Source organism: Microtus oregoni, unplaced genomic scaffold (genome assembly GCF_018167655.1).
Source record: "Microtus oregoni isolate MIOR12 unplaced genomic scaffold, Mior012 000015F_ref0000493, whole genome shotgun sequence".
NCBI lineage: Eukaryota > Metazoa > Chordata > Mammalia > Rodentia > Cricetidae > Microtus > Microtus oregoni.
Window position 1 is genome coordinate 35528631 of NW_024543074.1, and position 16906 is coordinate 35545536.

At 43.4% G+C, this 16906-nt stretch overlaps 1 non-coding gene across 1 annotated transcript; it reads left to right on the forward strand.

Annotated features, from left to right (window-relative positions):
- The first annotated feature begins 15043 nt into the window (after positions 1–15043).
- Positions 15044–15115, forward strand: Trnaw-cca. The gene has a single exon. It is a non-coding gene; the product is annotated as a tRNA-Trp (tRNA).
- The last annotated feature ends 1791 nt before the right edge of the window (positions 15116–16906 follow it).

Here is a 16906-nt window from a genome sequence, read left to right on the forward strand (position 1 = left end):
CACCATCCAAGGGGAAAGTATCTAACCTTCCAAAGGAAACTCCTAATGCTCCAACCATTATAGATAGGATCACCTGATGTCCCCTACCCAGCTCACAGCCATCCCCTTTCACCAAGACAGCCTTAGACAATGTCAACCAATCAGGGGTCCTGAGCCATAGAAATCCCTCACCCCAACTTCTGCTGTGATAAAACCCCACCCTAACTGAGCTCAAGGCTCTCCAATTATGCCAATGCATTGGACACATGGAGAGTCCAAGTTTAAGCTTAAATAAAGGCTCTTTGCTTTTACATACAGTCTCCTTGTTGGTTTTTGGGGGACTCTGCAATTTGAGCATAACAAGGAGAAACTTTTTAGTCAACTTGAATCCTTAACATTTAAAACTACACAGTAGAGAAAAACTATAAATACAATGAAAATTTTAAAAACAAAAACTTAATTGTTTTCTAAGCTCTTTTTTTTTTCTTCAGGGAATTTGTGCCAAAGAGATGCATAGATTATCTGTGAATATGGCCATCTTAACCAACCTCTGAAAACCCGTACCAGAAGCCTTTGTATGTCATGTATGTTGTAAATGATTAAGTCAGACATCAGAACTTACCAAACGTCAATGAATTTATACTAGAAAGAAGCCCTCAACAGCAGCGATTATGGGAAAGTTTTCATAGCTCGCTGTACCAATGAGAAGCCATTCTAGAGAGAACCACATAAATGTCATGAACTGCGAGGGAACAAATCTCGGCCAAGGGCTGAGCAGGCCTGGGAATCTGAAGTGGAGAGATTTCCAAAGCTCAAAATCCCCTTAACTCACCATGGCCTAGGGGAGCATGGAGTCTAAGTTCAGGGCAGGACAGGAGCTGCCTTAGCCCAGCTGAGTCCACCACCAAAGAACAACTCAGGAATCTACGGACACAGCTCTAGAGAAAGGGTAAGGAACGTTAGAATTGAGAAACTGGCCCTACTCATCATCCTCCCACTCCCAATATTGCCCGTGGAACAAAAGCTCCATCCGAACCCTGACAAGAGGGCAGTAGAATGTGGAATGTGGAACAGCACCTGGACCCAAGCAACAGAGCACAAGCTAAACAAACCATGGGTGTGGCAGCAGAAGTGAGGCGGAAGAGTCAAGCTAAGAGAGTCTCAGCATCTCTCGCTCTGGCCTTAGCAGGAAGGTGCTATCTGGGTCTTTGGAAGTTTGCGGCAGAACTTAATACAGTATCCCGACACACAAAACTAAGGAACACACAGTAAGAGCTCTCTCAATGATGAAGCACTGACTCAATCCCCAATACCTTCTCTTTCTTTGTGTGCACACACATATGTATGTGTTTTACAGAGTGTCCAGCTGGCCTGGCTTTGAACTCCTGGAGACCCATCTGCCTTTGACTCCTAAGTACTGGGATGTATTCTAAGGCATGCAGCACAATACCTATCCTTAAAAACTTCATTCCAATTTTTTTTGTTTTGTATATACCTTTTTACATTTTCCATTCTTTTCTCCGTATGTATGCTTTCGCACTTTAAGTGTTTAACTTGTGTCCTGCTAGAAAAGGCTCCGTCCTCCCCAAGGCTAGTAAACAATGTCCTCCCTGTTGTTTCTTTCCACCATCCCCATGTAAGTACTCTCTCATCCTCAGCTTTTACTCCCTCCCACATCCCCCTGTCAAAACACCGGTATTCCTAGCTCAGGAAAAAAGAAAGAAAAAGCAAACTGTAAACTATATTTTGGGCAACTGGGTTTCCTGTCTCCAAACCTTATAAGGGACACAGTACAAAAGCATAGTGTTTCTTCTTGCAGTTAACAGTGGGACTCCAGCCAAACTGAGAGTTACTGCGACAATCGGCTTTTCTGATGCACACAAATCCAGGTGAACCCACCAGGGCCACTCACACATCAAACAACAGGAAAGGGGAGACCTGGAATACGTGCAGCCTGCAACAGTTGTGCGAAACGTAAGAAACAAAAACCATAAGACTCAGCAAGGGCTCTCTGGGGAAATTAAGGCACTTTCAGGATGTGGGGTGGGCTTTGAGAGATTGAGCTTTTCCCCACTTTCTCTTCACTCTCTTGGAATCAGCCAGCTTTGGACTCTAGCTCCCTTCTGCCCTATCTTCCTCTCCATTATAGAATCTCTCTCCGCAAATGTAAGACAAAATATTTTAACTCTTCCACTGGTTTCTTTTGGTCGTGTGTTTTATCACAGCAACTACTGCTGGGAGACAGTGTCTTTGGCCAAGAACTCCTTCTGGGGTCATCCACCTCTGATACTGGATTGCTGCTCAACCATTTTTATGAGTCTTAGAAGTAACCCCTTTCTACACATGCAGGGCACTGTTATTTAAACTTTTCTCTGCTGTCTTTACTGCTTCTCCCGATGCTTTTGCATCTCTAAGAAGCTCAGGGGTTAGCATGATGGAAAGAAACCTATTTATAGAGAGTTGGCAGCATCTCTGCAGGCTCACCACAATCCACATCAGTGTCAGTTGACCTTAGCTACAGAGATACTAAAAAAGAAACATCAGCAAGATCCAATGCAGTGTGTGTAAGCATCAGAGCTCCAGTAGAAAGGGGTCCTGGCAGCCGGGAGCCAAGAAATGTCACAAAGTTACACCACACAACAAACCTCGCAAAAGAGATTCATTGGGAGGGAAAAACCCAGGAGGGTGGCCCCTCTGCTTGGGTGATAAAAAGTAGCAAACCGACAGAGAGTTTCTTGGGAAGAGGGTGGAGCTTTCCAGAGTGGAGACTGGTGGGATCTCATGTCCATAGATTGGACTTTCCACTCTGTAGGATGGGGGCAGGGTCCAGCAGTTAGGGCAGTTAGAGCTTTCTGTGTGTGGAACTTGGCAGTTAGAGGTCCTGGGGGGAGGGGCCTGGCCACTCCTGTGCCTCTCTGCTCTCAAACAAAAGCTTGGACATTCACCAGCTCTGTTGACTTCAGAGGCTTTAAGTTATAGGCTGGCCTCGAACTCACAGAGATCCGCCTGACTCTGCCTCCCGAGGGCTGGGATTAAAGGCATGTGACACCACCGCCTGGCAATAACTCCCTTTTTTTTTTTTTTCAAAACTCACCAGCAATTGTTTTTGGAGTTTCCTCTTGACTCTATCCCTACTATGAAGGGTTGACATTTATTTCCAGGTAAGTCACCTCTCTCCCCTTTTAGAATTACATCTAATTCTACTAGGTATAAGTCAGTTTCTTTCTCAGTAAAATAGAAGAGCAGGATCCACGCCAGGCATGCCTGAACAATGTCTGGCAAACCAGCTCTCCACATATTCACTAATCATCTTTCAGTATAAAAGGACTAGTGTTTAATCTTCACCATGATTCTCGATTTTTATTTAGGTTTGCCTCATATAAGAAGGGCAAGTTAAAACCTATTTGAATATGAGATTGGGGGACAACAGGTCAGCACCTCTGACTTAAAATTGTAATGCTTCCCTTACAAGAAGTTGAAGCCCCTGAAAATGTCAGTCAGTTCGCTTCTCACAGGGAGACAGGAGAACGGAGAGCATGGAGCATTTGATAGATATGGCAAAGGAAAATGGATTATTTTCCCTCACTCTGGAAACTGATCTAGCAGGAAAGGTGTAAACTTAGAATTAAATTGACTTAAAGCCGGTGTGTCTGTAAGGCCTTGAATAGTGGTTTGAATTTTCTAAGCCTTGATTTCCTCATTTGTGGACTGGAACAATAACGCCCATCAGATTGATTTAAAGATTAGATGAAAATGTGTTTCTAAAGCTGCTTGCACAGTATCTGAGCTACCAGCTATAGCTACCTTAATAATATTATAAACTCCAGAATGGAAAAAAAAAGAAAGAAGAGAAAAGAAAAAAGAAAAGAAAGATGGTTTCCCACTGTTCTTGCAATCTTCCCTGTAGCCTTCACTGGGCTCATGCCTGTGTTTCCTTGCTGGGTCCTTATTGAGCTCATCCCTGTGGTCATTCATGGGCTCATCCCTCGTGGGGGTGCTCTCTGTGTTCCCTCGTGGGGTGTTCCCTGTGTTCCCTCGCAGGGCTCTCGTGTGTTTCCTTGTGGGGGTCCCACAAACTTATATCAGGGTTCCAGCTTGATGAGTCTGAAATTCCCAAGGCAGGACTGGTGTTCATGGCTTCCTTCTCTTCCCTTCACACCTCTTGGCAGGACAGCCTCCCTTCCAGAAAGCAGATCACAGTGGCAGACATTATGGATGCTGTGCTGTTTGCGCTTGGACCTCTGGTAAGTCAGGGTCTTCCGTTCCTGACCTGCTGTACTAGCTGAAGAACATGTGTGCTGGTCCTGAAATCGTGACGCTTCTCTGCCTCATCCACACGCCTTCAGTTGAGAGCAGAACCAAATTTCTTGACCCATAAAAAGTGGAGCCATCGCAATAAATGTTATAATCTAACAGATGATTCACTGTATGTTGGGGGCACAAAGGTCCTTGTACCTACGGAGCACTAGGAAATCAGGATGTTAAATACAGAGTCCTCTCCTCAATGGACCACCTCCTTTCCCACCCAGAAGGCTGGGGATGGATATCGTTAATGGCCTGGTAAACATTCTGGAGGTCTGCTCTTTGTGGTGGCAGACCTCCCCCAGAATGTTTATCCCAGGCTCGCCTCCCTAGACCCTTTATCCTTAGCTCACAGTTAAGCCTATCCTTAGGGGTGATATACTTTATAGCCTGCTGACCTCTGTCTGTACTATCTCAGTCAGGGACTTCACCAGATTCTAGGCCTTCTAGCTGTAGAACCCACTCACGTGGTCCCATGTCAAGGAGTTTCTCGGTAGTTTATTGTGCACCTGGAATTGGGGTGAATGGAAACCACTTCCATATTATCCTGTTTGAAGTATGAACCATCTGGCATCAGGTGCCCCACGTCTAATCCAGGTTGGCAGAGCCAATCAGAACAGGTTCATTCTCCCTCTCTGTGGTTTGCTTCCCTACCTGGACACCTACAGGGCCCTTTCACTCTACATAGGAAATAAAGTCGCAGGATACCTGGTCTTTCAAAAAATTCTGGGTTATTTTTAAATATTATACCAGTCTTGAAATTTTATTTTGGAATGTCTTAGAAGAAATTGATTTTAAGGTAGTAGGATGGAATATTCTTCAACTGACAGGAAATTAGGGGGAGGTATGTATACATACACACACACACACACACACACACACACACACACGTGCACACATGTGTGTTCCCCTAACTCACAGGTTCTCCTGCCCATGCTTAGTGATCTCTATTTTCTACTCATTAAGATGCTCTCGAGCTTAGTAAATGACATAGAAAAGTGTGTAAGGCACGGGGCTTGGCCGTCAGGCACTACAGTCTCATTAAGAGAAAACAATAACTAAAAAAGTTATATAATGTGTTTAGGCAAATGGTATATTAAAAGACGGATGCTGTGTAAGGAAAGAAGTGGAACATTGATGCTATCAAAGTTGGTTATGGAAATCTCATGGGGATCAGTAGATTTAAGTTGCACTCACAAGTGGAATTTGGGAGTCAGCATCCACTCGAGAAAATGCTGCCATGAGAAGGGGATGCAAGGGTGAGGCCCCAGGACGGAAAGAATGGCAGTGTTAGACTTCAGTGGAAACTCAGATAAAACTGGATATCTTAGTGTTTCCCTGAAGATGTGTGTGTCCTCAAGTGTGTATGGGATGAGTATTAACGTGGTGGAAACTATTCTACTAGTCACTGTGAAGTGGCAATTCGGAAGAAAGGTAATATGGGCAAGTATAGAGTTGTCCACACGATGATCCGTACAAACCTGTCCTCGTGATTATTAATCTTTGTCGTCAGACTGTATAGTGCATGTGTACTTGTCGAAGGGTGCCTCTGAAAGCATGAATGAACACCAAAGCGCTGTACGTGGACGGCAGGTCCAACTCTGTGTAGTGACACATCCTGGATCATCACACCCTGCCTGTCTCCTGAGCTGTGGCTCACACTGTCACCCGTTTTCTGGAAGCTGGGTATTGCTAGTTTTTTAGGTAAAGACTTAAAGAGAACATAGCTAGGATAACATTTTCTCATGAAATGTTTTTATTATCCAAATTTTAAACAATGGCCTAAAATATAAAATGGATAAGCACTACTAGAAAATATGGTAAATTTTAATGATAGTCATGAAAATCAAGCCCTTGTAAGGATATAGTATCTCAGGTTTGGAAGAAAACAGTGTTAGGAGAGGCCCTGAAATATTCCTTGAATAATAACTGAGACATACTCATCCTTACTAGTACCCACCCCCAACACTGTACTGGATTTTCTTTTAATTTTTTTATTTTTAAAATTATTTTATGTGTGCACATGTGTTCAAGTGCACATGAAAAAGGGGGCGCATGTGGAGGCCGGAGGATAACCTTGGGTCTTAGTGCCATCCTCAGGAATTCTGTCCAACTCCCCTGAGACTGGGGCTCTCTCTGTCTCTGTTTCTGTCTGTCTCTCTCTCTCTCTCTTTCTCTCTCTCTCTCTCTCTCTCTCTCTCTCTCTCTCTCTCAATTATATGTATACTTGCATGTCTGTGTAGGGATACTTGCAGGTGAGTGCATTTGCTCACAGGGCCCGGAAGAGGGTTTCAGATCCCCTGGAGCTAGGTGTGGGTGGCTGCTACCCAGTGTAGGTGCTGAGAACCAACTCAGTCCTCTAAAGAGCAGTGTGTGCTCTTAACTGCTGAGCCATCTCTCCAGCCCCAAGAGAAACAGGGTCTCTTGTTGGCATGAAGCTCACCAACTAAGGTACAGTGTCTGGATAGTGAGCATCAGGATCCTCCTTCCCCCAGCACCAGGACTGAAGCGTGCACTACCACACCTGCATTTTCTCCGTGAGTGTCAGATCAAACTCAGCCTTCAAGACAGCCATCTACCCAGACCTGGACTGACTTTCCCGTTGTAGAAAACAGATGGTATTCACAGATTTTGGAAATAGCCAAATAATAATTCCTGCACAAGACAGATGCATTCTTTTGTTTTTGATTTTGTGTTTTCAAGACGGTTTTGCTGTAGTTTTGGAGCCTGTCCTGGAACTAGCTCTTGTAGACCAGGCTGGCCTAGAACTCACAGAGATCCACCTGCCTCTGCCTCCAGGGTGCTGGGATTAAAGGCGTGCACCACCACCGCTCGGCAACAGATAAATTCTAAGAACTAGATCTAGTCCCCATATGAAAGAAAGAGATGCATGCAGTATCTAAAGGTCCTATTATTACGAGGCTTTTATTTTGATAGGCTTATTGTTTAAAAACTTTTAAAATATCCAGTTATCTTTCTCCATTATGTGTGTTTGTCACCATCTCAGAGTGAACGAAGATGATGACTGGACATTAGGGGCCCTAATCTCAGCCCTAAGTAAACGAGGGAAGAGCTCATCCATCACTGGCACTCCAGCTGCAGTGGCCTGGTGGTGCCCACTGAGGCTCTGCCGAGGGTCCTAGGCAGTGACTGAGTGTTCCTTCCCTGTGTCCCTTCAGAGTTCTGCGGTCACACAGCAGGTGAAGGAGATATCTACCATCATTTGTGAGGGGTATAAAGAGCAAGCACCTTACTGCCTCTGGGTCTGTCATTCTATTTCCTGCTCAGTGAATGCTTGGAGAGGTATGGATGCATGGAGCTGGCGGCGTCCATTGGGAGATTTCTGTTGGTAGTGGCAGCCCTGAATTTGGCGGGTGGTCACACTATAATCATTAATGATAAAGTATCCTTTAGTCATGTACTCTGAACCTTGTTTTGCATGATAGAAACCTAATGAAACTTAAAATGCCAGGAATGTAGTGACATCCATAGTACTAGACTTACAACAAATTTAAGTAGGTTCACATTTTTAATGAGGAGCTGACTCTGAAGGCAGGGCACTTGCTGCACAGGTGTGAGGACTGGAGTTGGGGTCCCCAGAACCATGTGTGCTGCAAGGGCATGCTGGTCTGCCTGTACTCCCAGCATCCTCAGAGCCTAATGTCAATCCAGCTTAACCAAATTGGCAAAATCTGGTTCAAGTGAGAGACCCTGTCTCAGTATATAGATGGTAGAAAGTCTTTACATCCAGCATAGTTTGGTCTGGAAACCTGACTGGGGCAATCAAGGAATGAAGAAAGGTCACACCGAAATCTGGGTAGAGCCAGATTATTTTATGCTGTTTCTCATTCTTTTTTTTTTTTTTTTTTTTTTTTTTTAGTTTTTTGAGACAGGGTTTCTCTGTAGCTTTGGAGTCTGTACTGGCACTAGCTCTTGTAGACCAGGCTGGCCTCGAACTCACAGAGATCCGCCTGCCTCTGCTGGGATTAAAGGCGTGCGCCACTTAACTAGATAATCTTCTCATTGTAGATTAAGAAACACATATTTCTTTGGAATCTTGAAAATTGTTGAAGTCTCATAGATTTTAGACCAATTTTTTTCTAGTCATTTCCATAAAGGGAAAGAACAGAATGAGTGTATTCATTTTTCTTCTGAACTCAGATTATCCCATGATCTGTCACCCCACCCAACCAGGTCCAGTGTTGAACTCCCAGAGGCCACCTGTGCTCCATCTGTGCAGGGCACCTCTGTGCCCTGTGCTGTGGACATTGTGCTGTGCTTTCTCATTCCACGTACCTTACCCACTTGTGCGTATGAAACGTGGCCAGCCCGCCTGAATAACTGAACTTTACAATTTCCTTCATTATAACTAACTTTAGTTTTAATTTAAACGGTTATGTGCGTCTGCTGGCAACTGTATTGGATGATGAAACTTCCTATAATGGGCACCCCAGGCAGAGGCTAAATTGAGACTGAATTTATCAGTATTCGTTTATAGCTCCAGTAATCTTCTTGTTTTTCCCTCTGACCAGGGCTTGTAGTTTGTAAACCAGACATGAGCTCTCATTTGGAAAGTGGGAAAGGTCCATGGGAAGTGGTGAGAGAAATGCCAAGAACTTCCTTTGGAGGTAAGTGAGTGTAACCAGGAAGATGGGTTCATTTCCAATAACAGTCATTGGAGGATACAGAACAAAGATATGAAATATTTTCCCAAAGCTTTCTCAAAGGAAAACATCCCCAGTCCCTTCCTCAGCCTGTGTCCATCACCTCCACTCCCTCTTTGCGTTCTCCAACTCCTCCATTCTCTGCTTTTGGTTCTGTCCCAACCCTGTCCAACCCTACTTTCTTGGGAGCATAATTTTCAGTTATTCCTTCTGTGTGAAGACATTCCATACCATACTCCTCTGCTCTTTCCAGTTAATGTTGTGCTTTTTCTCGCCTTTCATTATCTCACCATCATCTTTTTCTCTTCTAAAAATGCGGTAAGGGCCACCACTGATTCCTTCTGAGCTGTTTGCTGATGATGTATGTGTTCTTCACCTGCAGGGTCCCCAACAAGGCTCTTTTTATCCTTCTCTGGGTTCTTAACTAATTGAGAATTTAAACAAGGAATCAACTGGAATCAAAATAATTTTTAATATTTATTATACACTTGAGTACTATGACTTAGGTTAGATGCTCAGGCAACAAAAATGAACAAGATACCATTGTAAACATTTAATTCAACGACTAGATAGTGACAAGTAGACAAAAAACTAGCCTGGGTGATGCCTCATAGCTGTGAGGTGAATAGGATATGAAGAAATAGTGGGGATGAGAACGAGGCTGTCTTCCCTAGATCTGGGGAGATGATTCCATGGGTAATGTGCTTGCTGTGCCGGCCTGAGGACTTGAAGTCCCCAGCATCAGTAAATGAAACAATGTGCGCTCGTAATCCCAGTGTGGCAAGCTAGAGACAAGAGGATTCCTGGGACTAGCTGGCCAGCTTGTCTGTTCAAATCAGTGAGCTCCAGGGTCAGTGAGAGACTGACTCAAAAAAAAAATGAGATGGAGAGCATTTGAGGATGGCACTCAACACACACATACACACACACATACACACATATCCACGCATACACACATACACACACATACACACATATCCACGCATACACACATACACATACACACATACACACACACATACACACACACATACACACACATACACACACACATACACACACATACACACACATACACACACACATACACACACACATACACACACATCCACGCATACACACATACACACACATACACACATATCCACGCATACACACATACACACATACACACATCCACGCATACACACATACACACACAGATACACACACATACACACATACACACACATACACACACATCACGCATACACACATACACACACACACATACACACACCATCTTCTTAAAATAGAGTGGCCAGGGGAGGCCACTGTGGGGAAACATTTGAGTCCTGAGGGATCTGGACAGTGTCCACTCAGGTGAATAACTGGCAACATATAAAGATAATATCATAAAATCAGATGCTCATGTCATGAAATACCTTATCTCTGGCCCTCCTCCTGAATGATTTTTAATAGAAAAATACCTTACTGAATTGGCCATTCTAAAACTAAAATAAAATTGAAATATAAGGGTATAACTTGTACCTCAGGTGGTAGAGTACATACCTAGCGTGCATGAATCCTGGGTTCAGTCCCCAACAACATGTAACCTAGATGTGGTGGTGCATGGCTATCGGCCCAGCATTCTGGAAGTGAAGGCAGGAAGATTCAAGGTCATCTTTGGCTCCACATTTTGAGGCCAACTTGAGATCCATGTCTCACACATACATATGCACATGCATATATACAAACATTTCATTATTTGGTCCTTTATTCAACTCCAACTTGAGATCCATGTCTCACACATACATATACACATGCATATATACAAACATTTCATTATTTGGTCCTTTATTCAACTCCACCCTCTCATCAGTTCTACTTTCTATTTTCCTAGAAAATAAAGTTAAATATCAAGCAGTAAAACTATATGTTCACTATATGCCCATTTTTTACTTTTTTTTTATCCTGTTTAGTAAGAGTTCCCCAGCTAAGGAAATAAAAGCAATTTGATTTATTTTTCTTCTTTCCCTCAGAATTAGAAACCAATTCTTCAACTAAGGATGCTATACTACCAGAGAATGTTATTGAAAAAGACTTGTCACGGAAGATCATTGTAAAGAAACTGACAGAGAATGGCCCGTGGAGCTCCAGAATGGGAAGGTTTGGGAAATGGAATAACAGCATATTAAAACTCCAAAATATTCAGAAGAGTCATCTGAGCCAGAGACTCACAGCAGAAAAAACTGTTGCTGCTCAAAGGGACTTTAGACTTGGATCTGCTTCTTTTCCAGAACCAGAAATTGTCGCAGAAGAACTGCGCAGAAAATGCCAAATACATGAGGAAAATTTCAGAGAGAATTTAGATTTGGTTACAGATACCCATTTGGGGAAGATGATTTGCAAGGATACAGAAGACCACAAAACCATAAGGCAGACTTCAGAATTAATTTTGACAAAAAAATCCAGTACTGAAGAAAAGCCCTGTCAATGTAACAGGTGTGAGAAGGCCTTCTGTTATAAGTCACTGCTCACTCAGTGTCAGAGAACTCACACTAAAGAAAAGCCTTGGGAATGCAATGAATGTGGGAAAATGTTTGGCCAGCTCTCATATCTCAGTCAGCATAAAAAAGTCCACACTGGGGAAAAGCCCTATAAATGTAGTGAGTGTGGAAAAACCTTCATTGCTTCTTCGTCACTGACGGTACATCAGAGGACTCACACTAGGGAGAAACCTTACCGGTGTAATGCCTGTGGAAAATCCTTTAGCCAGTGTGCCCGCCTTAATCAGCATCAAAGAATCCAAACTGGAGAGAAAGCCTGTAAGTGCATCCAGTGTGGGAAAGCGTTTTGCAGTATATCCAAACTTGCACGACACCAGCAAGCGCACAACGATGAGAAGACCTACAAATGTGGTGACTGTGGGAAAGTCTTCAGAAGTAAATACTATCTTAGTGTCCACCAGAAGCTCCACACTGAGGAGAAGCCATACAAGTGCAGTGAGTGTGGAAAATCTTTCAAGAATACCACAGTTTTTAATGTCCCTCAAAGAGTCCACACCGGAGAGAAACCCTTTCCATGTAACGAATGTGGGCAGGCCTATAGGAGCAATTCAGGCCTCGTCGTGCACAGCCGGATAGCAAATCTCACAGAGCATCCGAGAATCCATACAGGGGAGAAGCCCTATAGGTGTCATGAGTGTGGAAAAGCATTTATTAACTCTTTCTGCCTCACTGTCCACCACAGGATGCACGCAGGAGAGAAGCCCTATGAGAGCAGCGAGTGTGAAAAGGCCTTCCCACGGTCTTCATCGCTCCTTATACACCAGCCTGTTCACACTGACGAGAAACCTTACCTGTGTAAGGAGTGCGGGGAGTCTTTCGGGATACAGTCGCACCTAACCGTGCATCAGAGGGTTCATTCCGGGGAGAAGCCAAGCAAATGCACTCACTGTGAGAGAGCGTTCTCCAAAATGACAGCTCTCAGGGAGCATCAGAAAATTGAGCCCGGAGTGAAGCCCTGTAAGTGTTCCGACTGTGGGAAGTCCTTCCTGACCAAGTCCTACCTCATCATGCATCAGAGAAGGCACACTGGGGAAAGGCTGTACAGATGTGAGGGATGTGGAAAGGCCTTTAGAACTAGCTCCCACTTGACTGCGCACCTAAGAATGCACACCGGAGAAACGCTCTACAAGTGTGCTGACTGTGGGAAAGCCTTCAGGAACAGCTCAAGCCTCGCCCTGCACCAGAAACGACATCAGAGAGGAACTCAGCCAATATAGGAATATTCAATGACAAAGTCTTGTGAGCTGTATTTAATAACTTTAGGGAACTTATCAGTAGAAATTAATTAGCTCCTGTACACTAAATTAAAAACTCTAAATATGAATGTTAGAAGAATTTAATTATATTCTTAGAAATAATTCAAATGAGATTAAAAACAGACAAATGAAAACCTTCATCCATAGTTCATACGTTACTTATTCAACAAATTGAAGTTAATTGCCTTTATATATTTCTGCCTGTTTTTCTACGGGTTTTTCTTTTCTTAAATGCTTTGTATATTTTTCTATATTCTTTGTCTCATATGTAACAAATGTTTCTCTTAATTTAACATTTGTCTTTAAATTCCTATATAGTAAAGTCTCAACGTTTTCATTTTTACAGTGAAATTTTTCATCTTCTTGGGTTCTTGATTTTTTTATTTGAAAGCCTATCTTTGGTGCCTAAGTTATACATAATCTAGATTTGTTTGACATTTTTTGATAATTTAGTATTTACATCTTTAAATGTAAATCTAGACTGAATATCTGTTAAATGAGACTCAAAGGGACTATGAGCCTATGAAAAGATTTTAACCTACTTAGTACTCAGGGAAATTCAAATTTAAACTAATAAACTGAAACTTCTACTTTATAGAGTTGGAAAAATTTACCCTTTCCTTGAGGGTAGGGTTTCGCACACAGAAAGAATATTGCTAGCATCTGTCTCTTGTGTTGGGCCCGCGAGTGTGCCAGTCAAACAATGAGATTCTATTGAGGTGGCAGCAGAGATGCAGAAGATGCTGCCTCCTAAGAAGAGAAGCATCCAGGATGGGGAAGAGTTTGCACCACTCTGTGCTGGCAAAGGGAATACATTCTTAGAAGCTGATGAGAAGACACTGCAGTTAAACAGAGACTGTGTTAGAACAAGCTTGGGTTAGATGTTCAAAGAAATGGCAAATCACTTATTGTGAAGAAAATTTATAGTGTAAATTTAGAAAAGAGAAGGATATCCAAAACATAAAATACATTGAACTGTTTTTTAGTCAGAAGGTGGTGGTATATCGGAAGGACAAGAGCCCACCCAAAGGGGCTTATAATGGCTGGAGTTAAACATTTTCAGCAACGGAATGAAGAATAAAACTCTATGAATTAACAATATCCATATGTCTGTATGCTGCAAATAAGTAATTGAATTGCTGCCTTAGTTAGGGTTTCTGTTGCTGCAAAACACCATGACCAAAACGCGAGTAGTTGGGAAGGAAAGGGTTTATTTGGCTTACACTTCCACAGGCTAGTCCATCACTGAGGGAAGCCAAGATAGGAGCTCAAACAGGGCAGGCACCATGGCCAGTGAGGGTGCTGCTTACTCACACTGCTATAAACCGGTTTTCTTATAGAACCCAGGACCACCACCCAGGGGCGGTACCACGCACAATGGAAAATGCTCTACAGGCTGGTGTGCAGCCAATCTTATGGAGGCGTTCTTTCAGATGGCTAAAGACTGTCCTAAGTTGACATAAATCTAGCCAGTGCAAATACATACAAAGCCAGCTTTCTCTCAAAGGAGAAATATAAAAATAACTGCAAATGAAACTCGCCATTAGTCAAATACCACAGTAATAGTTGTTACACGCAAAATGTATACTCAATCCGTGGCGGCAAGAGTGCGAAGAAACGTGCGCGGACGATAGTATGCCCACCCCCAGCTCTTTATTACTGTAAAAGGGAGGAGAGTGGCTTTACAATGCAGAAACTCAGCCGGACCCCTTGCAACCACGCAATCGAAGTGGTAAAGCCTGCGTGCACCTCCTCAGCTTCGGGATGGCGGATGCTGAGATGGGCACGCCATTCCCTTAGAGGATGAGGAGGGGAGAATGTGAGGGAAAGCAGATGGATAGTAAACCTCCCGAAGACTAAAAGTGAGCTACGTCTCAGACAAAGCCACGGTCTTTACGAGTGCACCCGTGGCGGTAAAACCACGCCCTGAGAGGTGGCTGCGCCTGGCGGGCAGGGCTGAGACTGCAGAGCTGGCTCCGCCCCTTCACCTGGCTGTCAGCAGCGGAACGCTTACGGCGGTGGGTGCGGTTACTATTTTTTATGATGCTACTCTTTTCCAGTTTTCAACACTTTTAAGTTTTATAGCTAGAGACGAAAGAGAAAAAAAAAAATGGCACAACTCGGAGCGTTCTGTTCCAGTGCTGTTTCAGAGTCATCTGGGGACAGGACCTGTCTCGCGGCTGCCTCCGCGACTCTCCGCGCAGGTCCCGGAGGAGGAGGAGGAGGAGTAGTTGCACCAGGAAGCTGCCAGAATGTTGGAGTGTTAGAGAATCAAAAATCTTCTTGCGTCTGGGACCTCGTGGCGCAATGGTAGCGCGTCTGACTCCAGATCAGAAGGTTGCGTGTTCAAATCACGTCGGGGTCATATGTACCTCTTTTCCCGTGATAGTTTGTTGTTTCAGTGAACTAGAGAGGCCACAGTGGTGATATTTTCAAATACATAGAAAAGACTTACCCAAAGTTTCTCTACCCTGACAGAGAACTTGACTCCTTAAATGCAAAACCACCTCCCCCACTACTATGGCAATTAAGCGAAAAGACCAAATCAGTTCACAGAAGGTGAAACAAACAGGGGCTAGAAACCTAGCTCAGTTGGCAGAGTGCTTGTATAAGTCATTTAAAAAATATATGAACAGAAACAACAGAATGAAAGTTAAATTTTAAATTAAACTCTGAGTTGTGTTAGATTGGCTGGTTAGGTTTATTCTGGGTGTCGGGGCTTAATACATTTAAGCTGAGGTTGGGGACCAAAAGTTTTCGCTGAAGTCCTTTGCTCTCCACTTCAAGTCCTCCACATTCCAAGCTGTGGAGTACAGCGGAGACTAAAACAGGAATGAAAGGAATTAAAATGATGATAAAAGAATTTTTTTTCACTCAGCTGACTTAGGGGGGTTTTCTGGCACATTCGTGATGCTGGTGGTTTCTTTAGCATAACTAAAGTAGCAGGTTCTAAGTGGATTCTAAGTCTTGGGCCCCCTAAGACAGGAAACAGCTTTGCATTCGTTCTCAACTCCTATAATTCATGTTTAATTCAGTGCTAAATATAAACTCTAAATTCATTAGACTCTTCAACCTTTCAAACTTTTTATAGTCAATGAATTTCACTTCAGCGTTCTACCCTAAGGATTAACTCTGTGGAAACGCTTTTAATATCTAATGCTCAAGATTGTGAATTGATAAAAAATTTCCCCTTCTCTTATGAATAAATGAGATTCTAGAAGGCCTCGTTGTCAGATAATATTCTATCTTTGCAATTTCCTCTTTATTACAAAAGCAGATTTTGCTGGTGTGTGTGTGTGTGTGTGTGTGTGTGTACAGGTTTTCAGTAGTCGGTTTTAAACTTGAGCTCATTTAAAATTAGCAAGGATTTGTTTCCCGGTTATACAAATATCAAACTAATCATACATTTTATAAAAGTCGAGACAAACATGTGTATTTACACACATGCACTCTAGTCAGCTTCATCACTATAATAAGGGGTTAATTTCATAAAGAAAAAAAACCGACGTATTAACTCACAGCCACGGAGGCTGAAGGTGCAAACAGTATAGTACGAACTCTGACAGAGGTCCCAGAATCGTGTGGGAGAGGAATGGTCACTTCCTGAGCACTAAACTCAGAGAGATCGAGAGAGACAGGCTCACTCCTTTCATAACAAGGCAGTCATGAGAACTAGGAAGAAAACTGTCAGTCATCCTCATCAACTTAGACCATGAAACCCAATATGGACAGTTCAACAGAACCGCCATATATGGGCTGCCCATGCATGCTTCAGCATTGCCAGGGCAGTCATGAGAACTAACTACCCAGGGCTTGTAGGACAATTCCCATCTCCAGTGACTGCCAGACCTCCACAAGGTCCCTTCTCCTAAGATTCTGTCCCTACTCCAATCATGCATTCTGCAAGACGCGTTCCGTTCTGCCCCTCCCATCCCACCACACTGAGGACGCAGGAACACGTTTCAGGTGACTGGCTTATGTCTCTGAGCCAGGGCAGCCGCCTCAGCGGGTGCCCAGTGAGTGGTTGACATTATGACCCTTTGATTGGAGGGATTTCGAGTTTCCAACTTAAACTAAAGGTGGGAGTTTTACTGAGTATTTCCAAGTGAAATTAATTCTCTAAGGTTTAAGACGGAAGCTGAAGAGAGCCCAACTT